General features: G+C 46.4%; 1 non-coding gene across 1 annotated transcript; it reads left to right on the top strand.

The window, feature by feature from the left end:
• The first annotated feature begins 1,808 nt into the window (after positions 1-1,808).
• Positions 1,809-1,883, top strand: Trnai-uau. The gene has a single exon. It is a non-coding gene; the product is annotated as a tRNA-Ile (tRNA).
• Positions 1,884-8,882: the final 6,999 nt, after the last annotated feature.

The raw sequence follows: 8,882 nt of genomic DNA on the forward strand, positions 1-8,882 counted from the left end.
GTTTTCTTATGGTTGGCCGAAGGACACATTTAGAGCACATTACCTTTAAGAATTGGCACGAAACAGTCTCAGGGGATAGCGTGAAGACGTCAATGATACAACGCTTTCCATCGGGAGTTGATTCCGATACATTTGCCGGCCGTTGTGACCGAGTGGTTCTAGGCGCTTCAGTCCGGAACCGCGCTGCTTCTACGGTCGCAGGTTCGAATCCTCCCTCGGGCATGGATGTGTGTGATGTCCTTAGGTTAGTTAGGTTTAAGTAGTTCTAAGTCTAGGGGACTGATGACCTCAGATGTTAAGTCCCATGGTGCTTATAGCCATTTGAACCATTTTTTTGAACCTACACATTTCGCGGTCTAAAACGACAGTTCGCGGAGTGCTGACGAAGAGGAAGACGTTCATGACAATCTTTCACAGTGCCGACATCCTCCGATGTTTTATCCCTTCTCTGAGCACACTGAGGGTCTGCAACCCCATTGAACGTGTTCGCACCACTTTGGTGTGCAGCGCAACCACAATTTTTGTTCTCATGTACGGTTTGGAACCACTAGGAACTGTTCAAAAGCACTGGACAAAATTTGACGTCATGCGAAAGAGCAAAGGCTACTCGGTTTTCCTCCCTCCTTTGGCGTGAGCACGGGGCAGTGCATCATTAACATGCGCGTGAATAAAACCCCCAGGTGCTAGAGCAGCCGCGCGCCCGTCCGGTCGCAGGTTCGAATCCTGCCTGGGGCATGGATGTGTGTCCTTAGGGTAGTTAGGTTTAAGTAGCTCTAAGTTCTAGGGGACTGATGACCTCAGATGTTGAGTCCCATAGCGCTCAGAGCCATTTGAACCATTTTACTAGAGCTGCCGCCAGGCTGAACTGGTGTCGAGATGTCTGTGGAGGTCCATTTGTAAAGTACATAAGAAAGCTGCGTGGGTGGCACCGAGGATGTTGCAGTACTGGGAGGAACTTAGAGGGACCCTCTGTTGTATATTCACGCACATGTTAATGCTGAAATCCCAGTAGTCACGCTACAAGAGGGAGGAATACAGGAGGTCTGAAAATGCATAAGTAGCCTTTGCTGCTTCGCATCATGTTCAAATTTCGTCTAATGGTTCTGAATGGGGCCTGGCGGTTTCAAGCTGTACTCGAGAGAAAAATTTCTGGTCGCGCTGCACTCAAATGGGGTGCGATCACGTTTAATGGAAATGTAGCCCCACAATGTCTCTAGAGAAGGGCTGAAAGAACCGAGGGTATCAGTAGTATCACGTGTTGTGAAGAACGTCTTCCAGTTTCTCATCACACTGCGAACTGTCGATATCCACCGCGAAATACGTGGTAATCAACATCCCAGAGAAAGGGTTGACTTCATTGAGGCCTTTTTACGCCACCCCCCTGAGGTCTTTTCGTGTCAATTCTGAGCGGCGGTGTGTCTGTAACGTTTTCCTCGGACAGCCATAAGAAAACAGAGTGATTTCTATGATGTGTGTCACGGTCCTGACCTCCATCCCAGAAGAGTCATAAGAAGGTGTGAAATGTGGGTAAGAGGGACTGTGACGAGCGTCTCATCTTGGGATACGTCCACAGTGGCGTTGGGGAGATTCATGGTAAAACTTGATGCTGATGTGACATGATGAACCCACCGTAAAGCTCACAAAGCTGTGGCCTCTCTTTCGCGTGTGTCAGTACCTTGCCGTTTGAAGCATCGCCGACCTTGAGAATGATGCCGCTGAGCGCCACGCCTTTGCACCACTGCAGAGGCATATATTTATATGGATATGGTGTTTGTTCTTTCGGACATGTTCCTGCAGTCGCAGTATGTGCCCTCGGTGGCTCAGATGGCTAGAGCGTCTGCCATATAAACAGGAGATCCCGGGTTCGAGTCCCGGCCGGGGCACACATTTTCACCTGTCCCCGTAGATATGCATCAATATATAATTCTAATGTCATTGCAGAGAAAGGTCGTAGGAACCTTTGAGCCAAATTTCACTCTTATATGTCGCAACGGTAGGTGAATATGGGACTTCGAAGAAGTGATCCTATAATTCTGTTGCGCACTGTGTTGGTTTCCTAGCAGATACCAGCCAGATTGGAAAGTGCAAAAGATGCACAACAAAGAACGAGGTGGGAATACGTGTGGACACTGCAGAGCACGCGAAAATTGTGCCTTACAAACTTTTTACGTTAGTGTTTCGTGGTGCAAAATGAATGCGGTACAGCAGACACACTCTGATCAGCCAGAATAGTGTGACCACAACCTACTGTCGATGTAAACCCATCTAGGCGACAGCATCGTCACCTGGCGTGGGAGGCAGATGCACGCACGGTGCACGAAGTATCAGTGAGCGTGCTGTCCAGTATAGAATGGGGAAGGAGCGCAATCCATACTGGTTTGACCGAGGGCAGATAGCGATGACCTGGAGACTCGGCACAAGCATTCCCGAAAACTGCACAGCTTGTCCGCTGAACAAGGAGTGCTGTTGGGAGTGTCTTCAACACGTGGCGCAACCAAGGTGAAACCACATTCACGTCGTGGGACTGGAGGCCACCCCTCATTACAGATGTCGGACGTCGTATCCTGGCAGACTGGTAAAATAGGTCAGGCGGCGAATTGTGGCGTAACCGACATCAGACTTTAATAGCGTGCAGAGTATAAGTGTGTCTGAACACAGTGCACCGAACACGCCTAACCAAGGGCCTCTGCAGCCGACGACCCATGCATGTGCCAATGTTAACACCACGACATCGGCAACTACGACCGAAATGGGCACGTGACCATCGGCACTGGAAATTGACGCAACGGCAGAGCGTTGCATGATTTGATGAATCCCAGTACCTTCTAGTCATGCCGATGGGACGGCGCGAATCCGTCGTTTTCAAGGGAACAGCTCACTGACACCTGTACTGCCGGACGAAGACAAGTGGCGGCGGCTCCATCACGTTCTGGGGAACTTTCACGTGGGAGTCCACGGTTCCAGTGAAGCTCGTAAAAGGCACCAGGACAGCCGAAGGATACCGTACACTGGTTGCAGACCACGTAACATGACGATCATGTTTCCCGACGACTGTGGCGTTTTTCAACAAGATAATGCGCCATTTCACAATTCGAGGAGTTTGATGGACTGGTTCGAGGAGGAACAGAACACCGAGTTTCAATTGATGTGCTGTCCTTGCCCCCCCCCCCCCCCCCACACACACATCCCTGATGTGACTGTACGTGGCGTTAGATCTCATCGCCCTCTTCCCCGCAATTTACGGTAATTAGATGACTTGTGTGTGCAGATGTGATGCCAACTCCCTCCAGCGACCTATAAAGGCGTCACTGGTTTCATGCCACAGCACATCGCCACTGCTATCCGTACCAGAGGTGGACTTACCGGCTAGTAGGTAGATGGTCATCATGGTGTGGCTGATCAGTGTACAGTAGGCACAGCAATAGAGGGTATAGAGGTAGTCAAAGTAGTCCCCTGCAGCGTTCACCACACACTGTCAAAGATGTGGGAGGCGCTGAATGCCATCTCCTCTCGTGTTACAAATCGCCTATCACTTAGCAGTTCATTTACCTTTCGTATGAGATCAAAGTCGCAACTGCTCCACAGCGACACGTACCAGCTCGATCCGCAAACTGACTGCTCGCTCCGAGTACTATGGATCACTGGATGACACCGTCCTTGCTGAAACTTTCCTGCCTACCATGCTACTGTACGGTATGGCAGCGCACTATTTCCAAGTGCTTCCACCAATTCACTGAAACGTTCTCTCGCATCTCTTTCCCTCGGAGAAAGACTATTTTGACGTATGTGTGCTTCTCAACACGGGTTACTTCTCCTCGCACGACACTCCTCACACAAATGACTTCGTAGCGCAGTCTGTGCTACAACCAGCGTCTATTATGGTGAATACAGACTATACCAGCATTACTATTGTGGTGTCACCGCCAGACACTACACTTGCTAGGTGGTAGTTTTAAATCGGCCGCGGTCCGGTAGTATACGTCGGACCCGCGTGTCGCCACTGTCAGTGATTGCAGACCGAGCGCCACCACACGGCAGGTCTAGAGAGACGTACTAGCACTCGCCCCAGTCGTACAGCCGACTTTGCTAGCGACGCCACACTGGCAAATACGCTCTCATTTGCCGAGACGATAGCATAGCCTTCAGCTAAGTCAATTGCTACGACCTAGCAAGGCGCCATCACCAAGTTATATTGAGATGATAATACTGTATCAACAAGACCAATGTTCACCAATTGTGGATTAAAGTTAAGTATTCCAGAAGCTACGTACTTTTCTTTATAGCATTCATTACGTATCCTGTTTCAGACCTCACGCCAGCCTGCGTGAGTTTAAGCGCGTGCCTTTCGGCTTCCTCTGATTGTGTCTAGGCTGTCTTGCCTAGACACAACAACTATCACACGACAAATAGCAGTCTGTGATCTGGTCACAAATCCGGAAGGAAAGAAAAGTGGTTGTAATGACTTTTGCCCAAACCCACCCATTGAAAAAATATATACTGTGACAAGTAAAAGCAGCTACATAGGTGAAACGCTGTATTTCTGCCTTCGAAATCATGTGTTTATGAATTACTTAGTAATTTCGTATTTAGACAACATTTAGAATAATGGCGCTCAGAAACGAAAATTGGCCAAGTAGCCACTTTGCTCGTACGTAAATTTTGTAATGTATTTACCTTGTTTCAAGACAGTATAACTCATAATAAGACAACTGTATTTTAGAAGGTAAGTAGATTAAGGTTCAAATGGTTCATATGGCTCTAAGCACTATGGGACCTAACTTCTGGGGTCATCAGTCCCCTAGAAGTTAGAACTACTTAAACCAAACTAACCTAAGGACATCACACACATCCATGCCCGAGGCAGGATTCGAACCTGCGACGGTAGCGGTCACGCGGGTCCAGACTGTAGCGCCTAGAACCGCTCGGCCACCCCGGCTGGCGTAAATTAAGGCAGTAGTGTATTAATAACTTGGTGAAAAGCTGTATTCTCTTATAAGAGGTTTATCCCAAGATGAAGTCGAATTACTTAAGAAAGTCACTGTAACGTTCATGGGATTCCCAAACTATGAAGCATGCATTGGATGGTGTAAGAAATAAAAAGACACTATTTGCTACAGTACCCGAACTGTTAAGTGTCTAAAGAAACACGCTTAAAACAAGAGCTCTTAAAGAACCGTGATGCTACTGAAGACAAGAAGATTCTTGGGAACTTGAGACGTGTATTCAATCAAGAGAAGTCGGAAGGACACCTTAACCTACTTTTTGGACATGGAACGAAGATATTACGGAATTTCAGCTTGCTGAGTGCAATTATCTACGATATCCATTCAACAGAGAGAACGTGACTGCAGAAAATGATTGGGTGATAGAGTTTAGGAAGAGACGTCCAAACATAAGCCTTAGAAAACGAGATTACACTTTATCTGAGTGTTATTTCTCAGTTTCTCTCTCTTTGGCCACTTTGCCCTAACTACTTAGGCTCATTTTTCTTCTACAAAAGGAGGAAGGAGTTCAATAATAACACTATTGTCTTATAGTTACAGAATATTTACAGTTTATACAGATATATTTCGTTTTGCTTCCCTGCAACATGATGTCAACATAATAAGAAAAAAATCGTGAACATAGAAGGAATGATCTGATGCAAACACTATTCTATAGACGTATAAGCGGAAATCACAAAGTTTGTTATCATTATCATATCTGAAAAAAGTGTCGTGCTGCGACCATGGGCCATGACGCTTGACTACCCTGTTAGCCTCTCTACTGTTGCGGCACGAAAGCGTGACATGCTTTTGACGCTTACTGTGGATGGTTCTCCATAGCTGACGACGTCGCCAGAGTAACTGGTGGCCCATAACACGAAAGTCTTCGAGTAATGCGACACGCTGGGTAGTCTTAACTTAGGACATAAAGTCACGCAGGAGCCCTGGGACCGTTACGTCAGCTCTGAACACTACTTGTATCGCTGCTTCATTAGGTGGCTAAAATTAACACATTACTTCCTGTTAAAAAATAACATTCGCTGACGTGTATCTGTCGTAGTTAATCATCAGAATATCTGCCATATGAAACGTTATTACCATGAATGTACTCACACAATGTATACATGAAAGAAAGAAATGAAATGATTGTATGGCATTGATGGCTGGGAGAACCCAAGAAGGAAAGTTCGGCCGCGAGTTGCAAGTCTTTTCAGTTGACATCACAGTGTGCGAGTTGCGTGTCAATGATGATGAAATAATGATGAGGACAACACAACACCCAGTCCCCGAGCGGAGAAATTGTCCAAGCCGGTCGGGAATCGAACCCTGGCCCGCGCTGCAGTCAGACGTATGACCACTCAGCTACGGGGCCGGATACTACAGAAAGAGTAAAAATATTTGAAAGCATTCTCTAATAAGTTTACATAGCACATTAACTGCATTATTGCATAGTTTTGTGTCGCATAATTACATTCTCAACATTGGTGTGCAACTGATGGCGGGCTGCCGTTCGAAAAACTAACTGCCTGTACATGCCACTTGCTGGCATTTTTTATGGTTGTAGTGCCATAAAAAGTAGACGAACAAATTAAGAACAAAAATCGTATCAGAAACACACAAAGATAATTAGAGCAAGCGCCTAAATGAAAAATTAAAAGTAATAGTCAAAAGTATAAAAACATGAGTACACGGATAAATCGTGTCATTCATTTAACGTTCTATGGGAAGGGATGGAGGGAGGACAGGGGAGGGAGCAGACTGAGACATTCTCGAACTAATCATTATTCATACAGATGAGAGCCGAAAACATATAGCATTGTCGGATTCAGTGCTGTAGAATAATCACCCAAGGTTCTTCAGGAAATGCACATAAACCAGAATGAGGATAAAGAGAGGGGCAGCGGTTAGTGTCATCATGAAGTGGGAGAAATATCTTTATTGGCTTATGGTGGCACAGTACTAAAGAAGAAACATGTGAAATTGTAATACCTAAACATACAAATTGCACTAAAAATGCGGACAACATTAGCCCTATGACGAAAGCGCAGGCGGGACTGTCACTGTAGTTTTCTTAGGTAAAACACCAGCTGTATATAGGATAGAAGTGAAATTATTGCAACGTTAGGATAATAATAACTTCTTACAAGTGATCTGTTGCTTTTGACGACCTAATAAAGTGATTTAAGACGTGCTCAAACGCAGGGTGTTATCGAGTGAACAGTGCGTCAGTTTCCTAACGTAACTCCACCATCGACAGCAGCGAAACACATCGCCGCCAGAGCACTATTTGAACGCGTCCATCCAGCTAACCAGGCATACTGGAGACGGCGACCGCAACCGGGGTGTTGCCGAACTGCTGGACCCTCCAGCATCCGCCGCACAGATATTGCTGATCATCAGCCCGGCTCTTGTACGACAACGTCCGGAGTTCGGGCCGCCCTGCCACTGTGGCGCTAACTTGTATTGTAGCCAACTCGCAAGCTGCCCGGACCGTGACCGCCAGTCGCCTGCTGAGCTCTTGGCCGCGTCGGCTTTGCCTGGTCACCAAGCTGCCGTCCAGACTACGCGCTGCAAAGCGGCCCACGGCCCCGCTCTCCGTCAACAAGAGTTGAATCAGTCTGGCCGCGCACACCTGCCTTCGGCAACGAGTTCCGGTGTTTGGTCTTGAACAAAGAGTGTTCCACAGCTGACGGCGTGCTGCTGACTAGTTCCAGACCTCTGAGTTCGCCAACGAACACGCATCACCGTGATGGGAGAGTAGCTAAGGCAGCCTGACTGAATGAAGCAATGCTCCCTCATCTCTCCACGACGGACCATGGAATCATCCTGTCCGTAACACTATACATTAGACCCCCACTTTTTTTCTTTAAGCGGTCAAAAAATCGATTTTCTGTTTCCCCATATTTCGATAAATTATGGTTTTATTTAAGTACTCTGAAAAGGATTTTGCTGAAAACAATTTTTTTCGAGCAGTTTCCTACCACCTGTGTTTATGTGCCACGCCCACTTTTCTGCCATCCACTGTCAACCCACCCGCTGTCAACTCTAAGCCATATGGAGATGCCATCATTAGCAAAATAGAATGTGTAGGCCATGTTTAAAAACGTTTGGGAACAAGGCTGCGAAAGCTAACTGTTGATATGAGAGGAAAAAAGTTAGAAGATGGAAAATTGTTGACCGGACATCGTCAGTTAACTAAAACTGAAATAGGAAACTTGCAGGTATACTATGGGCAGGCAATTAGGAGAAATAAAGAAAATCTGGAGGGAATGAAGAGGGATGCTTGGGCCATATTCTTCCATAAGTCCTCTGCTGATGATAAGCCATGTCATGGATTTTGTCCATCAGGAGAAAATTCATTGTGCAAATACAATAGGGCTCAGGCAACTGGAGAATCTTATTCTCTCCAGCATTCTATTCCTGCTGCTGTTATTACAGCAAATAAACCTATTTTCAGAGACTTGGATCATCCTGACCTTCTACGGAAATGTCTGCACGGGCAGACACAGAAACCAAATGAATGTTTCAACAGCATAATTTGGAACCGCCTTCCTAAAACTGTATTTGTAGGCACGCATACAATGGAACTAGGAGTTCATGATGCTGTTATTACATTCAATTGTGGTAATATTGGAAAGCGTTGGGTACTGAGAAAGCTGGGAATTAATCCTGGTGAAAATATGATCACTGGGCTGCAGCATAAAATGAGGATAGCCGATGCAGACAGGTCTGCATCTAATATGGCCCAGAAAGCAAGATAAACATCCAGGAAGGTGAAAAAGAAGCTGGAAGACCTGCTAGAGCCCAAAGAAGGGCCATCACATGCAGCAGGACAGTTTTAGTTAACTGTAAGTAACAAAGTTCAAAAGTTTTTTCTTTAAAGTCAATTTCCCGGAG

Source organism: Schistocerca piceifrons, chromosome 5 (genome assembly GCF_021461385.2).
Source record: "Schistocerca piceifrons isolate TAMUIC-IGC-003096 chromosome 5, iqSchPice1.1, whole genome shotgun sequence".
In the NCBI taxonomy this organism is placed as follows: Eukaryota; Metazoa; Arthropoda; class Insecta; order Orthoptera; family Acrididae; genus Schistocerca; species Schistocerca piceifrons.